The sequence below is a fragment of the Erpetoichthys calabaricus genome, chromosome 1, assembly GCF_900747795.2.
Source record: "Erpetoichthys calabaricus chromosome 1, fErpCal1.3, whole genome shotgun sequence".
Taxonomy (NCBI): domain Eukaryota; kingdom Metazoa; phylum Chordata; class Cladistia; order Polypteriformes; family Polypteridae; genus Erpetoichthys; species Erpetoichthys calabaricus.
The window spans coordinates 142,728,641-142,752,142 of record NC_041394.2 but is presented as its reverse complement, the minus strand read 5'-3'; the positions used below and the strand labels follow the sequence as shown (position 1 = coordinate 142,752,142).

At 38.3% G+C, this 23,502-nt stretch overlaps 1 protein-coding gene across 4 annotated transcripts in view; it reads right to left on the bottom strand.

Annotated features, from left to right (window-relative positions):
• The window catches only part of igsf9b (immunoglobulin superfamily, member 9b), a 164,580-nt gene extending 143,685 nt beyond the window's left edge, over positions 1 to 20,895 (bottom strand). For 3 of the 4 annotated variants that reach the window (XM_051923299.1, XM_051923297.1, XM_051923301.1), the window contains exon 1: positions 14,088 to 14,318. The gene's annotated coding sequence lies outside the window, so the exon portion shown is untranslated. Of the gene's footprint in view, positions 1 to 14,087; positions 14,319 to 20,544 lie in introns of those variants that run through there. The other variant, XM_051923298.1, reaches the window with a different exon arrangement.
• Positions 20,896 to 23,502: the final 2,607 nt, after the last annotated feature.

The following is a 23,502-nucleotide window of genomic DNA, read 5'->3' as shown; positions in this document are numbered from 1 at the left end:
GACACAGTGCACGGGCATCTCACATGTGAACGGTTTTAGAACGACTGACACTTATTTTTAATAAAACTATTGCAATATGTTGACACAAATAAAAGACTAACCTTATCTACAAGTAGTTCATGCTGTCATATAAGTACAGTACATGTATCTTCAGTTGTGGTAATAAGAGCGTAGAAAGGACAACGTCCTCACAGGTGGCGCAGTGGAAGTGCTGCTGCTTTGCAGTAAGGAGACTGTGGAAGATTGTGGGTTCGCTTCCCAGTTCCTCCCTGTGTGGATAGCGCTTTGAGTACTGAGAAAAGCACTATATAAATTTAATGAATTATTATTATTATTATTATTATTGTGTCCAGCGTGCGGTCGTCCAGGCAAGAGCGCACCTTTGTGCAGAAGTACACCAGCTGCTGAGAGCCTTGGCTGGATACAGTATTAGTAGTACCGAGAAAGTCAGTGCCATATTCATGTCTGATTGCATGACTTCATCTAGATGAATTACTTCGAACAGCAAAATAAAACATGAGAAAATCATTAGTTAAACATTATATGGGGTCACTCCATGTAAAATCAACCAATGCCCCACACACTTCAGACTCAAAAAATTCTAGGAAAATTATCAGGTGTACCCATGTTAGTTAGGAGACACCCAGTAATTTTTTTTGATGTAAGATTAATAATTTCCAATATACAGCCAGTTTACTGAGGGGGGTGGAGGTTGTTTTCATTAAATTTGAAAAGTCGATTGCTCAAGAACTAAACCACCAAGCAGGCTCAGACATTGCACACTGGTGCATTAATTGGTATAGTATGTGACAAAGTTGAAACATTTGGTCAAAGCTCAGCCCTTCTTTGCAACCAACACAGACTTATTTTTTTTTCCTTATTCAGATAACTATATAGGCTTTCTGAAAAAGCAATAAACAAAAAAGTAACTGTATCAGGGTTTGAACTGCAGACATCTCAAATCCAAAAAATCACTTTGGATTTCATTTTCAGAGCGCCCTAATGGCATCTGGGAATGTGTAGAGGATTTTTTAAACATTTTTAAAATTTATTTTATTTCTCAAAATACAAACCTTACTTTTCTTATGCAAATCTTTCATTTTCCATCCTAAACATAGGCTGAATGTGCCATGTGTCAATAATGGTCATCACATAGTTTTCAAACAGTAAGTTATCAAACTTGTCAAACTTTTTTCATATCAAATGACGATATCCTATCTCATGTAATTGAACAGAAAATGCAATTCTTCAAGGCCAAAAAGAGTACCTGGTACTCGAGAATATCATTGTTACATCACTACAGAAGATGGCAAATTCAAAGACAGCCAAGCAGCAACTGAGATCCTGCCCTCTCACATTAGACCAGTGTCCTATTGGAGGCTATGTCAGGTGCATTTATGATGAAAAATGTTGGATATGTGTGATTTGTGACAAGAGGATTCATGTAAAATTGACATGTTTCATTTCACACAGGAAACTTTAAAGTAGGGACAAAATGTTAAACAATACTCGTTAGTAATATTTTTTAAGAAGCTAATGATTAAAACATAAACCTTAACAAAAACTTAATAGAGTGGTTCTCTTACAAACCAGAGTTTTAAAGAATGTTGTGTGGAAAGCATACCCCCGGCCACAGACAGACAGACACCAGAATGTCCAAAACACACTTCTTTTATTTCTTTCAGCACCACAATGCCTTCCTCCAATACTCTTTCTTCTTCTCTTTCTCTTTCTCACCGCCTCTCCCCTCCTCACAAGCTTCGTCTCTTTCCTCCCAACTCTGGCTCTTCTTCTGGAGGGAGGCGGTCCCTTATATACTGACCCGGATGAACTCCAGGTGCTCCCCTTGATGACACTTCCTGGTGTGGCGGAAGAGTCCAGAGAGTCCCTGGAAGCACTCCGGGTGCCCCTGGGAATTCTTCCGGCAGCACTTCCTGGTGTGGCGGAAGTGCTGCCATCTGGGACTTCACGACTGTCTGGGCGCCCCCTGGTGGTGACCACATCCTCCGGTAGGGATGAATGTCCCAACTCCGGTCCAGTGGCCCATAAGCAGACCCGGGCGGCTGCCCCCTTGTGGCCCAGGGGAAGTATTGTCCATCGCGTGGACCATCCAGGCGTCCCAGCTGGGTAGGGTCCTCATCCATCTGGGACAGTTGTTACAAAAATAGCTTTAAAAGGATTTGTTTACAATGAAATATTCTGAAGTACCTTAGAATTCACTAATTCAATAATATAATAACTCTTGAAGTTTTTATTTTTATATTGATTTTAAGCAGCATTTGCCAGTTACTCAACAAAAAATGTCAGAGAATAAATGTGAAGTAGCACATGCTGAATTAAATCAAGTAGTTTACGATATATATATATATATATATATATATAATTTTTTTTTTTAACTCTATGCTAAAATCTCCCCCCCCACCGTACTCCACATTTGCTGTTACACTGGAGGGACCCCCATTTCTGCCACATATTAAAGTTCAATCCCTGCTTTGTAATTTGATATTTAGGAATGCCAGTATTTGTTTCCTTGAGTGATACTTGTGTATTTTCTTGAAAGATATGCCAGTATTTTAAAATTGTTAATTGTTAGTATTATTTTATATACAGAATAACGTACAATATTGTAAACCTGAATAACAGAGGAACTTTAATAAAAAGCCAATGAATGGAATTTGTTTTTGTCATGGTATCAAAAGGTAAAAAGTATCGTAAAATTTCATTTATATTTTTATCGAAAACTAAAATTCTGGTATACTGACATTTCTACTTAGGATTAAAGTTAAGGACTCTGAAGCTGTTAGGCACCATTGCTCACCACTGAGCTACTGTGCTGCCCCAAGTTAATTTGTTAGAAATAAATTAACAATAAGATGCATCATAACATGTCAGACTAGGAAACAGCATCCAAGGACGTTCAGTGGAGTACAAACCTTGGCAGTATGCATTACCAACAAGAAGTGTGGATTTAACAATAAATAGGATGGAAGTCAAAGCTGCTCAGGTTCACTATGAGGTTGACAACAGAAAATGATCCATATTTCCAATTTCATATATCCAATGTTGTTCCTATTACTGATTCAGGAGTTTTTCTAGTTTGTTACAGATGAATTTGGTTTAAAGCAGAAACTGGCTCTGAACTCTACACCACACCATCTCAGAGCATATTCACACACTGCAGAACAATTTAGCACAGTAAAGTTATGGGACTATCTGTGCCTTTTACACATTATGTTGCTGTGTTATCAACAATAAAGTATAATTAAAAAAAAACAAAAAAAAAACAGGCAATTTAATCCTAGCCTTTTGAGTTCTCCGAAATATACTAAATCAAAAACAGCAGTAGTTAAGCTACAACAGCACACCTCACATCTCTATATCTGTAACAATGCAGAGTACGATTACTCTGCATCATTCATGCCCTGAAAATCTATTTTTACTTTCTCCATTTCCTCATGAGCAGTGTATGCCCACCACTTAGTGCAAGCGTAGTACAATCCCCATGTTTATACAGGTAGAAAATTAAGATTCCAGATGGACAAGAACCAGACATGAGATTTGAAGTTATAGCAATTGGTCTACCCAAAATTACCTCCAAAGCACCACCAAGACTCTCAGCTCTCTTTCATAAAAGAAAAAGACATACTCAATCTCATGAGCTCACCGACAAAAGCAATGAGAAAAAAAAGAGTATGTAACCAACAGACAACCAAAGAACTTTAGCCAGGTATACATCCTCCTGAAAGGCAGTAGACTGCCAAGAGTAAAGAACACCAACACTGTGCAACAAGCTGGCCCCAACAAATAGCTTCCTGCATTTAACAGGTCAGAACAAGAACCACAGCAACTACAAACTACAGCACATGCTCACTTTTAAAATGGAATTATAAAACACCCTTTGCTCTAATCCACATTCCACGCCCTAATCCTATAATTCTCTAAGTGAACAGTGAGTGGTTTCGGTCTAAAATCTGCCTGACAAATCAAGAAAGATGTCTACAAGGGCCTCAGTGTACACAAAGAGCATAAAGAAGAGAAGCCGAGGCAAACAGGTTTAGAACAGGAGGTTTGCAGAATAAGAGAAAAGCTGACCCAGTTCATGCCACTGCTCCCCTAAAACCTGCATGGGTAGATAATCTGGCAGCAATTCCAGGATATCAGTTTCATTGTGCTTGCACCATAAAGTGACAAGTTACTGATGGCAAAACTACCCCTACGACAACAGTAAAGAAACCACTGTAGCCCACTCGCCCATAAGTCGGGGGAAAATCTTTTTTAATCAATTTGTTTCAATTCATATTAGTGTCAAAGTGTACTTTATCAAATCAATTTTTCTTTCGTTTTTATACATACCACGTGTTGTATCAGTGCATGCTCCCAACCTCATGCATTTAGTGGTCCTTTGGGGAGGGTGTGTGTTGTGGTTAGGGTCTGAAAGCAGTTTCTTTCCAGCTACAGAGGAAACAACAGAAGGGATTCTCCACGTGTCAGCTGCCCTGCCCAAAAATATTCACACTCTGACAGCCGCCAAGGAGCTCTTTAAATGGGATGAAGTACAGCTGAAGAGCAGCTGGGGCTCACTGCCTTTCAACTTCTATGCATTCACCAGCTGATAATGCTGCAGATGGTGAACTGCCCAAGCTCAGGAAGTCCAAGTAAGATGAGAAGTTTGATTGTTCCAATTTCAAATTCTTTGCCCACCCTATTAAAGTCACAATGTAGATACAGTAAAACACAAAACCCATAAGCTTTTGGCTTGCAGGCATTCATTGCCTGATAACCAAACTACATTTAAAGGTAAGATCTAAATTGGAGTCCTTTATGTGATACCTTACTAAAATATAAAAGTTTTGAGCCTAAACCTAAGAGAAATATTCCATTGTGATGATTTTGTAAGAGACCAAAAATCCGCATGTGTACTAAAATATATGAATTACTGATTTCTAGCATTTATAGTTACAGTGCGCATTTCATCTTTCAGAACCAAGTCAAAATGGATGCCAAAAAAGCAAAATTAAGTATTATAGTATCATTGAATTTCTAACACTAAAGAACAGTGCACTTTTGGAGCTTAATTCTAACCTAGCATACAAAGTTCAGTGAGCTTTATATGTCATTGTCAGGAGATTGCCTGCAAAATTATGTGGTAGTAAGGCGTCTCTGGAGAATTATCCAAGGTCCAGTTGGCCTTAAGATGTTAACAACAGGAAAAAAAATGTGCCAATATGTTCAGCAGGGAATGTTTGCTCCACAAATGGAGTAGGTGCAATGTTGGGAAATACACATTGGAAAGGTACTTCCACTTACAGTGTCGGTTCAAATCATAATGGCAGCAAAATAATGAACTAAATCAATAATAACACAAATAATAATCAAATACTTGGCTTGTATTAAATAATCATGCAGCATACAACCATTGCCAAACTCTGCCAGGAAAACCCCATTTGGAATTTAGCAGAATGAATCCAGTTGCAATAGTTTGAACACTCACGCTTATCTCATGCTTAGGGGTTCTCACACCTCCAGCTGTTATCTTGTTCAGGCGCTGTTAGAGGGTGAAACATTGTTAAAGGCCATAATTCAAAGCCTCAGTGTTGAGCAGGTCAGAAATTGCATGTGGATCGACTAACTGTATAAAGCTTATTCCTGAAGTGACTTGTTATCTCAATGTTCCCAAAACTGATGGGGACTCAGATGGCCACAAAGCCATATTTTTAGGATACTGAAGGGATTGGTGTGACTTGGCTTATGAGTGAAAAGGGAAACTGAAGACAGAGCTGTGATTTTCTCCCTTTTTAAAGACAGATACCAGCTGAGAAGCAGTATGGCCATAAGATGAGTCAGTGACTGAGCTGGGATTTGACAACACAAGCTTCTCGATTCTCAAGCCCTTTGTTACTGACAGACAGTACTTTCTAAAAACGTGATACTAGAAAAGCTTACGCATGTCTCATGTGTATCTCTTTATGCTTCAGAAGCAAATGCTATCAATGCCCTTGAACCCCACTCTTGTAAATTCAACAAAAGAAGCATAGTGAACAACAGCAAAGCATTTTTTAAAGGGAAATGTAAGAGAAAGTAAACTTGGTCCCTTAGGCACTACAAAGCATTTTATCTGGCTTTGCTCAACTACAGTTGACAGAAACATGAAAAAAAAGGTTTTCAAATAGATCTGGAAACATCCTTATATCAAATATACAATTTTACATATCAGAAAAAAAAAACATGTTCTTCATAACCGTAAATCATTTGGCATGGGTTGCATTCAAGGTGCACCTTTATTAAATAATGTGTGTTACATGTTCCATCCAAAGGCACTTTTTCTAATTCATGTTCCTGGATATCCATAATCTACAGTTCAGTGTTCAGTAGAAGGTAGCAACCAACCCATATATGGGCATCAAGGTACACACATGTCCAACCAATTCAGAGTCACTAAACAACCTAAAACATATCTTTCTGATATGGGAAAAAGTTGTAATATTCAACAAAATCCAATCCATAAACAGGTATACCCAACCCAAAAGATTGTATTAAATCTCAGAAAGTGACTGAACTATTTTGTCAGCAATCAAATGAAAAAGAAACATATACATACATACACATGTGTATTATACTGTATATAAATATATACATACACACACATACACACATAAATGCACAATTATACATTGATATATAAATATAACAAATTATTCTATAAATCTGTGTAATCTGTACCAGGATGTACAGTGCCAGAGTCTATCTGGCAACACTGGATGAAAGCTTTCAATGGAACAACATTCAAGCTCAAATCTGACTTCTAACTTGTATGTTAAAATCCTTGAAAGCAGAGTGATTTACTCTGGTCTTTATGTTAAATACTCGTACCCTGCAACACTCCCCCATCACAGCTTAGGTACAGTATCCCTAAGGGGTATGAGGGCAAAGCAGATCAGCAGATGTTACGCTTGTTGGTTTAGAAACAGCAGACAGATGAGAGGCATTATCTACAGCTTTTGCCACAGAATAATTTGGAAAGCAGTTTTGGAAAAGAAAAAAAAAATCAAACTAATAAAAGCTTATGGTTCTTAAAAATAAATAAAGTTTACCTTTAATATTTGATGTATTTTTCATCTTTGCTACAACTGTCATCATTCAGAACATAATTATAAGGCACAGGAGGTTAGCACTTGATTCATATTTGTTTTGTACTTGAAAACGTCACTCAGCTAATGAACAGAACAATAGTGAGTCTCCAGAGATTCCTGTGTGTGTGTGTGTCTGCACAGCGGTTTACTGCCTGTCTCTATGTTCTGATCAAAGTGACATTTAAAGCAGTAGAATGCATATCACAAACCCAAATATCCACCTACTTGTGAAAAACCAACCTCACACCAATATACTTATACAGGCCACTTGGACTGCATAGCTTGCAAGAAATCTCCTGTGGGAATTTCACCCAAGATAAAGCAAGCACTTCACAGCAGGATGGCAGCACGACTGCCAAGGGAGACATTCAAACAGAATGATATTAATCAGGACTGGGAAGCTTATTAAAACACTGTTTGGCTCACTGTCAGAGACACATTTAGAAGGGGAGTCATGTCTGTTCTCCTGTGAATGCTGTTCATCAATCAGTGCTGGCTTTATGTAGTGCATCTCATAGCCAACAGCATCAAAAGGCACTTTGCAATGTGCATGAGCATACAATAAACATCAACAAGCCTAAAATATTCAGTGCATTATAAAAGATTGTTCAAAGTGAACATAAATTGTTTAATACCTACATGTAATAGAAAAAAGCAAATGTATACATGCTCTTTGCCTCGTCTTAAACACAGCTTCAAACAGTAAAGCTATCCACAAGCACAGACGACAGTATCATGCGTAGAAGGAATAGGATAAAATGCAGTATTTGCAGCAAACCCAAAGAGGACCAAAAAATAATGCTGAACAGATGCTGGAACTAGACCAACATCTAGACTTTACCAACATCAAGTATGCTGGGGTTATGGTTAAGCTTTACAGATAACACATCAAACCCTAAAACACTAAGGCATGATCAAGGCAATAAAACAAATTGTATTGCATATCAGAACCTGTTTGCTAAAATGTTTTCCTCTACAGTACAAATTATATTTATATGTACTAATCAGAGTTGCTTAGTGAATCTTTGTGTCTTGGGAAACCACTAGAAATAAATTCTGCACACAGTGACCAGTATGAAAACAGGAAGAGGAATCAACAATTAAGGTCAAACAGACTCAAGAAAAGCAATATCCAGTGGTATTCAGGTATAAGAAACAAGTGTCCAGCCAAACATAAACCATCACCAAACAGTAACCACTCCTGGAACATCAAGCACAAATAAGGTTCAGGAACCAGACAACAGAGCCAATGAACACAACAAACAAGAAGCAGAAACTTCACATAAACTGTCATTTAAAATCTTCTGGAAATATATATTACTGCCCATTATTTACCAGACAAAGAAAGCAAATGTTTACTCCTAACACCAACACAGGAACTACTACACACTACTCTGTAAACACCTAATCATGTAACCAGTACTAAATCAGCTTAATCCCTAGATTCACCTATACAAAAGGGCCAGTCAAAGCAAAGTCAAAAACAAGAACTCAAGATAAATCCAATTATGTTAGCTACCATGAAGCCACACAAGGCATTTTTTATTATTTAAACAGTTTTCCATTTTTTGTTCTGTTTATGTTTATGTGTTTCATCATGCAGTTTTAATTATTTTACAAAAAAAAACTGTTGACCGAATTATTGTGTTCTCTGCTTGTAATGGTATAGGCCAGAGTCTGCAAAATAAGTCTGGAGGGCTACAGTGGTTGCAGGTTGTTGTTTCTTAATGGGACATTGTTTACTTCTTTGGAAGCACTTACAGCTTAAGCAAAATTTTTATGCTTCTTTTTAGCTGTTTCGCTCATTAATGTTCCCTTTCCCTAAGTTATTATTTTAGTCATAAACAGCTGCATTCACCTTTAATTGCTCCTTAAGAGCACTAAGACACAAATAGCAAAGGAACCAGCAGTTCTCCATCTAACTTGTTTCAGTTTACACCTGGGTGTATTTATCATGAACTAGCTGGTTTAAAAAAATATTTGAAAGAAACTGAAGAGAAAAAGTGAAGGACTGAGAATTACTAATCTGCTTCAGGGTAAAAATCATTTGGATGATATCCTTGAAAACGAAAGTCTATGATATAAGAATGACCTGACATGGCAGAATGAAAACACAAACAATTCAATAAATTAAATAAGATCTGTTTTTGGAGAGTGTTGGTTTCTAATTAACCAATTGGGTTGCAACAAAACCCTACAGCCACTATGCCCCTCCAGGACCAATTTTGCAGACCTCTCATATATACCATAATATACTTTGATTGATTAATGACTGTTCATACACTTCATCAGGAATGTTAGTCTGGGATGTTAGCTTCTGTCAAAATTGTTAATCAAACACTGCACAAAAAATACTTTTAAAAATACTGAATCACAACCTGTAAGAGGGTCCTCCCTGCGTGGAGTTTGCATGTTCTCCCCGTGTCTGGGTGGGTTTCCTCCGGGCGCTCCGGTTTCCTCCGACAGTTCAAAGACATGCAGGTTAGGTGGATTGGCGATTCTAAATTGGCCCTAGTGTGTGCTTGGTGTGTGTGTGTGTGTGTGTCCTGCGGTGGGTTGGCACCCTGCCCGGGATTGGTTCCTGCCTTGTGCCCTGTGTTGGCTGGGATTGGCTCCAGCAGACCCCCGTGACCCTGTGTTCAGATTCAGCGGGTTGGAAAATGGATGGATGGATGGATGGATGGACAACCTGTAAGACTGAAGCATATAAATGATATCTCCAAAAAAATTATAATTTAAGTAATTGCAGTAAGCAGAAAATGTAATCAATACAAAGTTTCACATTGAATAATTATGCAGACACATACTGTAAATATAGCCAAAAAAACTACAGATATCTTTATGCATAAAGTTAGCTTGAATATATACACCTACATGTAAATATTTATGATTGTAGCAAGAAAATGAGATGCAATAATGAAAATGTAAACATCTCGATATAAAAAAAGACAACATTAAAACTGAAGGTCTAAAAACTTGTAGAATTTACAGGGGATAAGAGTGGGAAGACAGTAAGTGAGAAATTGTATTATCTATTAGATGAAAGTTGAAAACCATATTTCAATAATACCTGTTGCTACTGATTATTACATCTCCATAGTTTAACCACAAGGTGACCAGTCACCATATTTCAAAGTTGTTTGAGTAGGTTGCAATAAACCCACATGTCAATCAAAACTAATAAAGGTTTTTTTATTTTTTTTATATACCAGAGGTTGTCCTATTTAAATTAATTATAAGTTTCGATGTTGTCTGCTCACTTTCATTATTAAAATATGCGATTTGCACACACATATCATCAAGGTGAGCAGTGCATCATACCTGAGTTCATCTGCTTTTATCAAATATCCCTCCTATATCAAGCCACATACAATGAAAGGTTTACAACCATTGGATAGATTAGGTGCATTCTAATAATGTATAGTTGTCTATTACTGGTCATTTGTACTACATGTGACATTTGTGCATAAACAGCAGCAAATAAATTGTGTACATAACAGCTCATCTTTATATACCGTTACATCGTTACACAGAAAACTTGAGTCAGGTTCTGAGCAAAGTTTTGACTTTATTGAGAACGGCATGTTTGATGAAGGACTTGAGGCTACACTTGATTTGTAAGTACTGCTTAGCTGGTCTTTGAAGCATCACAGTGTACAGTTTTACAGTTCAAGAGTCATATGTTCAATTACCACACCCTGATGCTGTTTGCTGCATGTTCTCCCTATGTTAGTTTTCTGAGCAGTCCAATTTCAACTGAACACTGTAACAATGAGTAACTGATATGCTGTACTTGTGTTTCATGAACTCTCATGTGCTGAACCCCCCAGTATCATAGCACTTGTATTGCTGTGTCGTGAGCTTATAGAGAGGGGGTAAAAATCAAAATGAAAAAACAGCATAAGCTAGTGACTTGTTCATGTGTATAATCCCCCACCAAAGGGATAGATGACACCATGCAGTATTTCTTATCCCATTTCTAATTGTGCTCACTATACCTCCTGCTCCCCCGCCAATGCAAACTCCAGGAAGGGAGAAACAAGTGCAATTACAAAAAAGAAATAAAATCAGGAACATTGAAGGGAGCACAATTGGAAAGGGGATAAAAAGTGTTGCAAAGCTGTGAGGGTAGATTATACCGTGAATAAGCCTGATATGCTCACGAGCCAGTGATGACGTCCTTGTGACACAAAAGTTGTTAAGAAACACTGGTTTAGGTGTATGTGTCTATATGACTTGCTCTGTGCTTAAGTCTGCCAGTTTTCTACCCTGTGCCCAGGGATACAAGCAAAGGCACTGTCCCCCACCCCAATAACCCAGCACGAGGAGAAGCTGGTATGAAAATATATGTATGTACTTAGTTTATTCCAGATGTGAAATGCAAAAACCCCAGTCTAGTGTACAAAATGTAAGTTTTTGTTGTGTCTTTTGGTAAAAAGAAACTGTTTCAAGGACTGGAATAAAAAATAATTTGGAAACTAAAAGTGTGGATGAGTTCTTAATTATGCATACTGGACATAGTTTCAAATTATTTACTTTTTGCTTCAGAGTGATATAATGTGTTGGTGTGTATATTTTTTGTATATAACTGTAGGTGCATTATTTGTTTTGAGAGATTGCTTAGGTGCAAGAGACTACATTTTTCCAAAAAGGGACACAATGTTTCCTAACAAATGGACATCTTGCAACAACCAGTATAAATTTGCTATGCTATGGGATATGACATCTAAACTTGGTAAATTGACAGCTGACAGATTGAGGCATAAAAGAACTTAATTGCAGAGTTGTGCATTTAAAATATCTTGGTTATGTACTGTAAAATCTATATTTTTTAAGTAAAATCCCTAAAGCACCAATTTTATTTTGTATTTTATTTAGTTAATATTTGTGTAAATAATTTTATTCACTAAAATATTTTTTTAAAATTCTGAAGTGTTGTACTCCCTACTCTTCAGCCATTTGCAGCTCTTTCTTTATGATATAAGCAAAGCAACATTCGTTGATTTTTGGGTATGTAATTCAGGCACATTAAAACCAAAAAGCCCTTAGTGCATACGGGGTTAACATTCAATTACTATCTTGCGGAAGTCATCAAGCCAGCCTTTGAACAGGTGACGAGTCAAGAAGAAAACTCAGCATCAGATAAGAAACCTTTCAACGTGCATGTTGCACTACAGACCCCCATTATGAGGATGATGTTAAAGATATGGCCCCCATTTCTATAGCTGCTTGTATATTACAAGTTACACCAGCACCAAAACACAAGATAAGCATTTTTTTTTTACTCAAACATTCAAGTGTTTCGTCCTCCATTGCCTGTTTTCAGAATGTGTCTTGTTCTTTTTTGAGTTAATATTTGTATTGAGTTAAAAACTTTTGGTATCTGCAAATACAGGACTGATGACAATTATGATTCAGTCACAAGAAGCTAGTGCTTGTCACGGAAGCACTTGGTAGAAGCAGGTAGGAACAAACCATGGTTGACTTATCAGTTCGTCACAGGGCACAAACAGGCACACATCCACACTCAAGTCACCATTGGCCAATTTATAGTCACCAATAAACCTTTTATGTCTTTAGGATGTAAAAGTAAAACAAGAGTATGTACAGAAAAGAATTTTAAACTATGTGCAAAATTCCACACAGGAAGTAACTCAGTCAAGGTTTAAGTCTAAGACTCTGGAGCTAACCTTCAAGCCACCAAGTATGTTATGGTTGTAGGTACCACACATATAATACAGAAGAGATATCCATTTACTGCTACATATACACTTCAAAAAGTATGTCTCCCCCTTTGAGTCATTCCAGCTCTTTGCTTGTAATGTGATGGACTACTGGTTTACAAGTCAGATTGCGCTCATATTGCAAATATAACCATAAGTGTACAATTGTGCTGTACTCTGTTCTTTGGCATGTGGAGTTTCACATAAAATAATGTTCAAGTGCCTTCTCTTTAATGCTGAGACCAAGTATTCATTTGGCCAATGCCTTTACCCAAAGCGACTTGCAACATTTATGATACACTTGGTTACATTTATTTTATTTTTTCTAATTGGAACACAAACAAATGATGCTACTTGTTCATGGTCACACAGTGTCAATAACGGGATTTGAACCCACAACCTCAGGATCCAAATCCAAAGTCTTAACCACTACGCATCACCACAAATCTCATTATCTTTGCAATAAGACGAACATGAGTACTGAGTTGTAATGTTTGAATTCTTATCCCTCAACAACAGCACCTTTCAGGACAATCGAGGCACGCGCGTGCGCGCTCTTGCTGTTGTTGCGCTCAGCGGCCAATCAGTTCAGGTCACTCTCTAAATCACTTTTAATTAACTTACATTTAAGCCGTAAGCCGTTGAGTGCGTACATGGGCAAAGCGGTCAGACGAATCTGCAACAGAAGAGCTTAATTTATGACAGTCTGGCAAATGACAGCAGAACAGATTCCCTTTCGCTTCTTGAGCCTGGTTTCTTTGATTACTTTTTTTCCGGCTTATTCAATGCAATGCATGTCTTCTTCTCTAACAGTCCTAATTGATATTATGTTTGAAAACAGCAACAGTTGTTTCTCGTTAGCTGATCACACCGAGGACGTTCATACCAGAGTGAGACACTAACGGCTAGGCAGGCTCACAATCACCCCGCACGGTTGCGCTTCTGTTTAAACCCTCCGCTTGTGGGGTCTACGCAAGGCACGTGTACATCTGGCCAAAGCTGCGCATTTAAATTGCCATTTTCCGTCCTCGACTTCATAGTCTAACTTGAACATACCCATCCAATTCCATTAAACTGAGTTGAGCCATCAACCTTGTGTTTGAGCGATCGTCCCCGTCTCACACATAATACCCCTGGCTGCCCGTTTCCACATAGGCTGAGCTCTCGCGCACTTACATTCTGCGACTCTGATACTCCTATCGGTGCCTCCTTGAGAAAGGGGAAAAAGACAGACTAACCTGGGTATGACTGAGATCACCTTAGCCTCCGCATCATTGCGACGACTATATGCATTTGCAACCCAGCTTCAAACCTTCACAACAGGTCGCTATCGGTCCTCGGGAAAGCTAACAGTGAGGCGGGCTGCGAGTTTTAAACTCTTGTTGTCTGCAGGCTGAAGCCACATGCGTAGCAATGGTTGGCGTTACTCTTGTTACTCCGCTGTTCGCCTCTTGTTTGAATCAGTAAACTGATCTGTACTCCTGCCCCTCCCTCTCCCTCCCCTACTCTCACTCCTCCTCCCCCCTCCCCGCTTACTTACACACTCACCGACTCCCCCTTCTCTGGTCTTCCAATCGCTCACAGATCCAGAGTTCCCCTCTCATTCTCACTGTAAACTCTGTCTCTCTTTATCTAGGTGAATCGCTTGTCAGGATGTTTCCCTCCCTCATCACGTATGAGCAGTAATGTGGAAAAAGTACGTAAATATACTTCAATGCTATTTTTTACATAGCGGGGCACAACCATAGCAGACTGTCACTATTCAGGAAAATATACGCCAATGTGCAAAAGCGATGTGTGAAAAAATAAATCCATCCCTTAATTCAGTAGCTTTTAGCAACCATGACATGAAATAATCATTTTCTCTGTAAGTTTAGTAGTTTCTTTTATGTTGTACTTTAGGAATTTTGGGCACTCCCCCTTAAAACCCTGCTTCACTTCATTGATGTTTACAGACAATCACTTGCACACAGCTTTTACAAAAAATGAAGATGTGCACTTGATTTAGCCATTCCACAATCTAATATTTGTTGATATGCTTAGCATCATTGTCCTGCTGCATGATGCAATGTCAGCAAAGTCCTAGACAGATGGCCTCACAATATCCTTTCAAATTCTCCAGTAAAGAGGAGTACTTGATAAACTCGGTGAGGCTAATGACTGCAAATTAACTTAAATTATCAACGCTTTAGCAATGTGCTTTATAGTTGGTATAAGGTTTTTGTAGCATTATGCAAAATTCCTGTAGAGCTCTATTTTGGCTGTGTCTCTCCAAAGGACACTGTTGCATACACTAACTGTTGTGGTCTGAGCATCTACAGACCAGTGGCTTCGCTTTTCCAGCAAGAAAGCAAACACTAAAGGGTACTATACATTCTCACTCCTCAGCGAGGGGCACTTGGCAAGCGCTTGAAACCCCTGATCCAGCATATAAATGAGATGTACCTACCTTTTCTCACACTGCTTTTAATCACAAAGTAAAATGTGTTATATGTTACCCAACATTAAAAATGTTTGTCTTATTTAGAGACTTCTTAAGGACCAGGGGGCTCATGTATAAACAGACATGTTGCGTACGAATGATTCTACGCTCAAATTGCGATGTATAAAACTAAAACCTAAACTTGGCGTAAAGCCACGCACATTTCCACGGTACCTCATACTCTGGCATACGCAAATTCTCCGCTCGGTTTTGCAGACTGGCGGCAGCCAGTGTCAAAGCAGTGCTACTGTTCCTGCGTGGTTACCCTTTCTTTCTTAGATCCACATTCCTGACGCGGCTTTATAAATACACTGAAACTAACTGCATATTGTTTATTAGTGTAATGCATCTGATTATAATTAACCTGCAACAATATAATGGTCCAGGGAATAGCCATAGTATTCCAAATACCATAGCTGCTTTAGCGTTGTTACTCTCACTGCACCTTCTTTTTCTTCTTTCAGCTGCTCCCGTTAAGGGTTGCCACAGCGGATCATCTTTTTCCATATAACTCTCACTGCACCACTCGGAGTATTTATATCACTGTATCTGAGTGGGGAATCACAGCAGCAGCTGATCGGAAAGAGAATTATTGGTATATAGCATCCAGCACACGCTGCCTCAGACATGGCAAAACGCTTCAGAGCCTTTCCTGTACGGACCTCGCGGTTCAGAAACAGTTTCACCCCAAGAACTTTAAATGCACTCAATCAGTCCATCAAGTGCTCCTTGTAGAACTGTTTGTACTTATAAGTACAATTACCTCACTGTAAACTTGCACTACAGTTATAATATTGCACAACCTGTGCCACTACGTGCGTATTTACATATTATTTTACATATTATTATTACAGTTATAATATTGCACAACCTGTGCCAATACATGTGTATTTACATATGATGACGATATATTTTTAAGATGAAATGCAGCAAAATATGTTGATTATATTATACAGATAAAACTTTAACTTCATTTAAATAATCGATATTGTTAATAATTAAACATGTGAGGACACGGTGCCGCAGTGCTAGCTAGTTCACGGATTGTTCCTATCTCGTGCTGTATTCTTGCTGGGCTGGCGCAACACTGGAAGGATAGATGGATAGAATAATTAAACACGTACTACGAAGATATTTCAATGTTCCTTAAATGTTTTGAAGAATCGTCATTCTAAGCTTACAGATGGCTTAACGTCTATTACAGAGTTGGTTGTGTGGCAACTGGGTATTTGGAGAAAGAAAAGTAAGGACAGGAATTGGAAGTTAGTACGTTTGAAAGAGACAGTACTGCTGCAATAAATTATTTCATCGAAGTTCGCGCATGGCGCAGCAAGCATCTTGCGTGAGACATGAACAATCACTGCGCCACCGTGTTCCCATGTTTAATAACATGCTTTCATTCCTATCATCATGAAAAAGATATCACGTATACATCTCAGTATTTTAATTATTCAGAGAGCTGTAATATTACGAATGTAATGGATTCTGTGTCCTGTCGGAGGAAGAGAAAGCTCGGAAGCATGTAGTTATTCACACACATAGAGCACATAGAAGATCAAATACAAAACAAAGCATTCAACATGCTACTTTAGTTACGATGGGATTTGAGAAACTACTAAATTAAACGATTTTAAGATGACGTTTACGATGTTCTACTTTAATGACAAATTAACTACGTGATTAAAGTGGAAATTCCGAGATTAAAGTTGACATTTCGAGCTTTTTTCCCCACTGTGTGCCTATTTTTTTTCTCTGTACCCTAATAAGCTTTCATATGACACTGAGACGGTGGGCTGCGACTCGCCTTTTCACGGCGACTTTGATATGTGACAACTTTTTTATTTCGGGCACTGTGCGACTTTGTGAACTTGAGCTTTCGAGTATCCCCGACACTCTGTCACTCGATCAACTTCCTTTTGTTGATTATATCACTGTTTAAACCAATGAATAGTAAGTTTTTCCTTGCCTCCACTTGGTATTCGCTGAAATTCTTCTATTTTCCCCCGTGCTTTTCCCATTGTCTTTTCACAGAATGCTGAGTTTAAGGGCTATTTATATTGATCTGCATATTCAAAGAGGTGCAATTCTGGGAGGAGTTGGGGTGGGGCAGCAGGCGCGTGCACGTGCGTTACTTTTCACATTGATCAGGATTTATGTAGCGGAAGAACGTGGAAGTTGCCGAACGCACAGATTTATGCATCTCGATTTTTCTGTGCGTACGCACATTCCCGCTTTTGTGCTTACGCCATGTCATAGTGTGAGTTCTACACACGCCGTTATACATGAGGCCCCAGATGATTACTAGAGACTGTTTGTCATAATACGTAACAAAAACAAAAAACAAACACACACATGAGGCCCTAAAAATATAAACCCAAGAATGAAAGAGGGCCTACATTCTTAAAAATAAAGGTGCCAAAGTGCTTCTTCAGAGAGATGCCACAGAGGTACCATTTTTAGCTTCATAAAGTAACCATCCACATGAAGATTCCGGAAAGAACCTTTATTTATAACCATAACAGGTTCCATACATAGTGATGAGCAGATGATAACAGATTTGTAAAATGCCAGACGTTATGATTTTAAAGGGGCTTTTCTTGCAATACATCTTTTAGTATCCTGCTAGGTAGCCTACAATATATTAAAGATTTCTGTTTTGTCCACATTTTAGAAATACTTCCAAAGCCCAATGAACCAACGTCATATGCACAAAACCTTTCACAGAATATTTTTTCAGTCAAGCAATGGTTCTATGAAAAGCCACAACAACCAGTAAAGTGGCATTACATAATCATTATTTTAATGAGTACATTTTTCCATTAAACAGATTTCTTTTATATCTCTTTATTTCACTCCAACCATTCTCTTTAAATGATTCAGCCCCCTTACATTAGGAGAATATCCAAATTAGTTGCTTTGTACATGAGGTACAAACAGAAAGAGAATCAAGCCCCAGCCCACACTGCTCCACCTTTCCGCTAATGCCATAAGCCAGAAAGAAATCATGATCACCACTTGTACATTGACAGCATCAGGTATAAGAGATCAATGTTTTCATACTTGCCTATACATGAAATATAAAGTAACTTGCTGAGATTTTTATCCTCTTACTTAAAATTTTACACTGCACACATTTTTTTTCTAGTAAATTCCTTGATATGCAGTGCTTTATTTTTCAGCTGCCTTACATTGTCAGTAAGGATGTGCATCTCAAGTGCAGTCTACTCTACTTTTTCCCCTATCCACATTAATAAAAGGATAAGTGTTGTGTGTCTGTCTGTGTGTCCATCCAGTTGCTATGTCTCTGTCACTTCAAGAGATGACGCATCATATGTTTCATAATAAAATGCATTACATTTGTCATTCCAGTTGATGACACATCACAAACTTTAACTCTGCTTTAATGAATCCCATACCAAATGGCATCTAACAGACATTTGCATTGCATGGTACACTCCAAATGTTAATGTTGATTCATTATTCATCATTTCAACCCATCTTAGACATGTAGCACTGCTAGTTTTGTATACAAAAATTATATCCCACAAAATAAATGCAAACAAAACAAATACTCAATAATGGGGGGTGGGAGGGCAGAACAATATGTCCAATGTCAGATTGCCATTTCCATTCAAACACCAAGCGTTGACTGTGATGTCACCACAGCCTCACTGAAGTTGGCAGGAGTTTGTCATTCACAGCAGGAACCAACTCAGCAGTAAAACATAATAGCTGATCCCAGGAACCTTCCTAAATACGAAGGTTAGCCTGTTTCCTAGTGCTAGTGGAAAAGCACCATTTGTCTTTATCCTCAAACAAGACTCCTTTATTATTAAATACACTAGCCCATTTCAAAAGCAAAACAGGTTCCCTCTTACTTTGCTCATTTTTCTGACCTCCATTAAAGGACCCCTCTTTCATCATCTTCATTTAGGAACCCCCTTTAGAGTACAATAAATAGCTTCCTTTTTTCTAACCATGGGTACATGGCATCGAGTTAAATGTGCTTCACTGTCATGACGTGCATGGCTTGGTCAGAGTTGCCAATGCTTTTTTTCCCATATTCATTTATTTTTCTTTGTGTATAATAAAGACTTCCACAACAAAACAAATCATATTTCATGGCCCAGGGCATGTAAAAAGGTACATTATCTTGATGTAATTCAATAGCCTAGCTTTTAAATCTTAGAAAAATAAAAATAATAAAAAAATGAATTTGTTCAAATAAGGATTCCAACCTATTGCTTCTGTACTTGAGAGATTTAAAAGTAAATTACACTACATTGCTTATGCAAATTTGCATCTTGCCTATTCATTTTTAACACAAACAGCTGCCTTAGGTTTCCTGGGGTGCTTGAGAAGAAGGCCTCTCCTTTGTTTGTTTGTGTCTGTGTCTGTGTATTTTAATCCTGCAGTTCTTTGAAAGGCAGCCATTTTTACACATCCATCCATTTTCAGATCTGCCTGTGCCATCCACACTGAGTGCAAAACTGGGACTAAATGGGAGTGTTTTCCAGTCAATCACTAGGTACTCTCACTAATTATTTAGAGTCACTGATAAACTTGATTGGTACTTTGTCTAGATCTTGGCGGGGGGGGGGGGGGAATTATGGGGGGATGTGTAAACTTTACACAGATAGTGCCAACCGAAACTTCTGGGGCTGTGAGGCTGTAGCGCACTCCCGGCTGCAGTTAATGCCCAGCTCTATCGAATCTTAACAAACCGGCCGACTTTGTTCTTTATTTCGCCTTATACAATTTTATAGAATTTTATAGACTTTTATAGAATACAGGCATTTATAGCCCGCCAGTCAGTAAACACAGAATAAGATTTCTTAAATTAAATACAGCCCTGTAACGGACAATCACTCAGGACTATAACCCACCTGGCACAATCTTAATCGTACCGAAACCCTGGAAATCCTGAGCAGGTCAAGCAAGTGTGACGATGGATGGATGGATGAAAATTACATACAGTACATTACTGTGATCTGTCGGGCGACATAAATTTGCCAAAGAAAATATCAGGTACTTTCAAATACAATTAAAGAAGCAGAAATGTTGAGAAAACATTCGAGAAGTTTAAGACGGTGACTTTCTGTGAGTCCGTCAGCGGCTTCTCGGTTCTATAAAAGCAAACACGGACACCGTGGAGACTATACCGGAAAATGTAGCTCAAATAATGGAAAACGAAGTCAATGAATGTTACCTTGTTAGTGGTTAACGGTCTTCCGTGCACGTTTTCAAAACCTTTATATCCAAATCCGTCTTCGCCACACCTCGAGTCGCCTCCTGCTACCTGCCACTGCCGATTTGTCGTGCGGAGACTCGAGTGGAAACTCGGCGGCCACTTCCGGTTTAAAGCGACTTTACTATCGCCACTTTTAGCCTAACATCGGCGGTGCTGCTCGACTGTGTTGACCAGAATTTGAATCCCAGTCTGTCTCATGCTTTCCTGTGCTCACGTCGTTTTTTTTTTTTACTGGGTACACTAGTTTTCCTTCACAGCGCAAAGATACGCGCAGTAGGTTAACTGACAACTGTAAAGTGGCCAGGTAGGAGTGTGATTATACCTGGCCATGCTCTGTCGTCACCGTTTATTGAGATGGGCTGCTCCTGTCCTGCGCCCGTTTCTTCCGGGATAGTCCAATCTTTTATCAAATCTCTGTTTTAATCTGGGAGTGTGTTGACAAGGGCTGGAGTAAATCAAATGTAATTAAGTAGTGATCGGAAATAACTTCATTTAATGGAGTGATATTTAAATTTTGAATTTTAACTTTGTAAGTTATAATTAAATGTAATGTGTGGTTATGATTATGAGTTGGACCTTTGACAATCTGACAAAATCCTACTGAATTTAACAAATAAGTAAAACATTTGCTAAAAGTGTCAGTTTCCACATCAATGTGTACATTAAAATCCCCCATCACACACTCCCAGATTAAAACAAAGACAGTGCGACATCTAGATTGTAATTCTGCTTCAAAATTTATAGATACTTTGAGTAAGTCAAGTGTAACTGCGGAAAACCATTCAGATCAGTTAACATCAAATGTAAACGTGGAAAACAATTTAGATCAGCTAACATCACATTATAATGTGACCTTGAGAGATGCTTTGGACACAGTGGCTCCCCTTAAAACAAAAGTGATCAAAGCACCTAGAAACTCTCCCTGGTTTAATGAAAACACTGGAGCTCTTAAATTAGAGTGTTGAAAACTGGAGCGCAGATGGAGAACAACAAAGCTACATGTCTTTCAAATTACATGGACAGAGAGTGTTAATAAATATAAAAAAGCCCTCTTTAAAGCTCGCTCAGAATACTATTCTATATTAATAGATAACAATAATAAAAATCCTCGGGTACTGTTTAGAACAGTGGCTAAATTAACAAATGGAAATTCAGGTCAACAGTGCAAAATACCAACAGATATTAGCAGTACAGACTTTATGAACTTCTTCAATGAGAAAATTAAAAATATAAGATCCCAGATCTCTGCATCACACTACAAACCAAATACTAGCTTAGCAGACCCTGTCTCACATTGCATTCAGCACTTTAGTAATTTTAATCCTGTAACTGAGCAGGAAGTCTTAACTTTAATTTCTAAAATGAAGTTCCCTACTTGTACCCTAGATCCATTGCCAACAAAACTAGTAAAAAGTGCAATGAATGCTCTTGCAGCGCCTATTCTAAACATTATCAGTAGTTCATTATTGCATGGCACAGTACCTGATACACTAAAAGTGAGTCATTAAACCATTACTTAAAAAGTCAGACCTAGACCCACACATACTAAATAATTATAGGCCTATTTCAAATCTACCGTTTCTCTCTAAAATACTAGAAAAAGTAGTCACCAATCAGCTTTAGTCACACCTTATGCATTACAATTTATTTGAGAAATTCCAGTCTGGTTTTCACACTGGTCATAGTACAGAAACGGCACTAACGTGGGTTGTAAACGACATTTTGATATCCTCCGATGAAGGAAACTCCACTGTAATTATGTTGTTGGACTTAAGTGCAGCATTTGACACCATTGACCATTCTATTTTACTACACAGGCTAGAAAATGATGTTGGGCTTACAGGCACCGTGCTCCCTTTGTTTAGTTCTTACTTGTCAAATCGATTCCAATATGTACAGAAATGTGCTGACAGTACACCATCATTATACACAGAAGTTCAATATGGTGTCCCGCAGGGCTCAGTACTGGGACCTTTAGTGTTTTCACTTGACATGCTTCCACTGGGATCTATCATTAGGAAACATAATGTTAATTTTCACTCGTATGCAGATGACACCCAGTTATACCTTTCATTTAAATCAGAAGAAGTTTCTCCTATGTTGTCTTTAATTAGTTGTGTTAGCGAATTAAAGGAGTGGATGAATGAGAACTACTTGTCTTTAAATACAGATAAAACAGAGATGTTAATTGTTGGAGGGAATGACGCTGATCATAACAATATTTTGTCATCATTTAACTCAGTTGGAATCCCAATTAATTATACTGAATCAGCCCGCAATCTAGGAGTTATCTTTGACTCTAGTATGTCATTTAAAGCACATATTACAAAGTTGTCCAAAACATGCTTCTTCCATCTTAAAAATGTTAGGAAATTAAGGCGCTTTCTAAATAAACAGGATTCTGAGAAATTAATTCATACATTTATCTCTAGTAGGATTGACTACTGCAATGCAGTGTTCACTGGATGTTCAAACTGTTCTTTATACAGCCTCAAGTTAATACAAAATGTGGCTGCAAGAATTATTACAAGAACAAGAAAATACGAACACATAACTCCAGTTCTTAAATCCTTACACTGGCTCCTGGTTAAGTTTAGGGCAGATTTCAAAATCCTTCTTTTAACATATACTGAACTTATCATGACTTACAAACCAGAACGCACATTAAGATCTCAAGATGCTGGTCTGCTTATGGTTCCAAGGATTAATAAAATAACAATGGGATGTCGAGCTTTTAGTTACAGGGCCCCTAAACTGTGGAATGGTCTGCCTGCTACTATAAGAGATGCCCCTTCGGTCTCAGCTTTTAAATCCCGGCTCAAGATTCACTACTTCAGTTTAGCATATCCTCACTAGAGCTGCTGATTAACTGTACAGACTGCATCTCTGTTGTTAGTCATTAGCACTAAAACATAA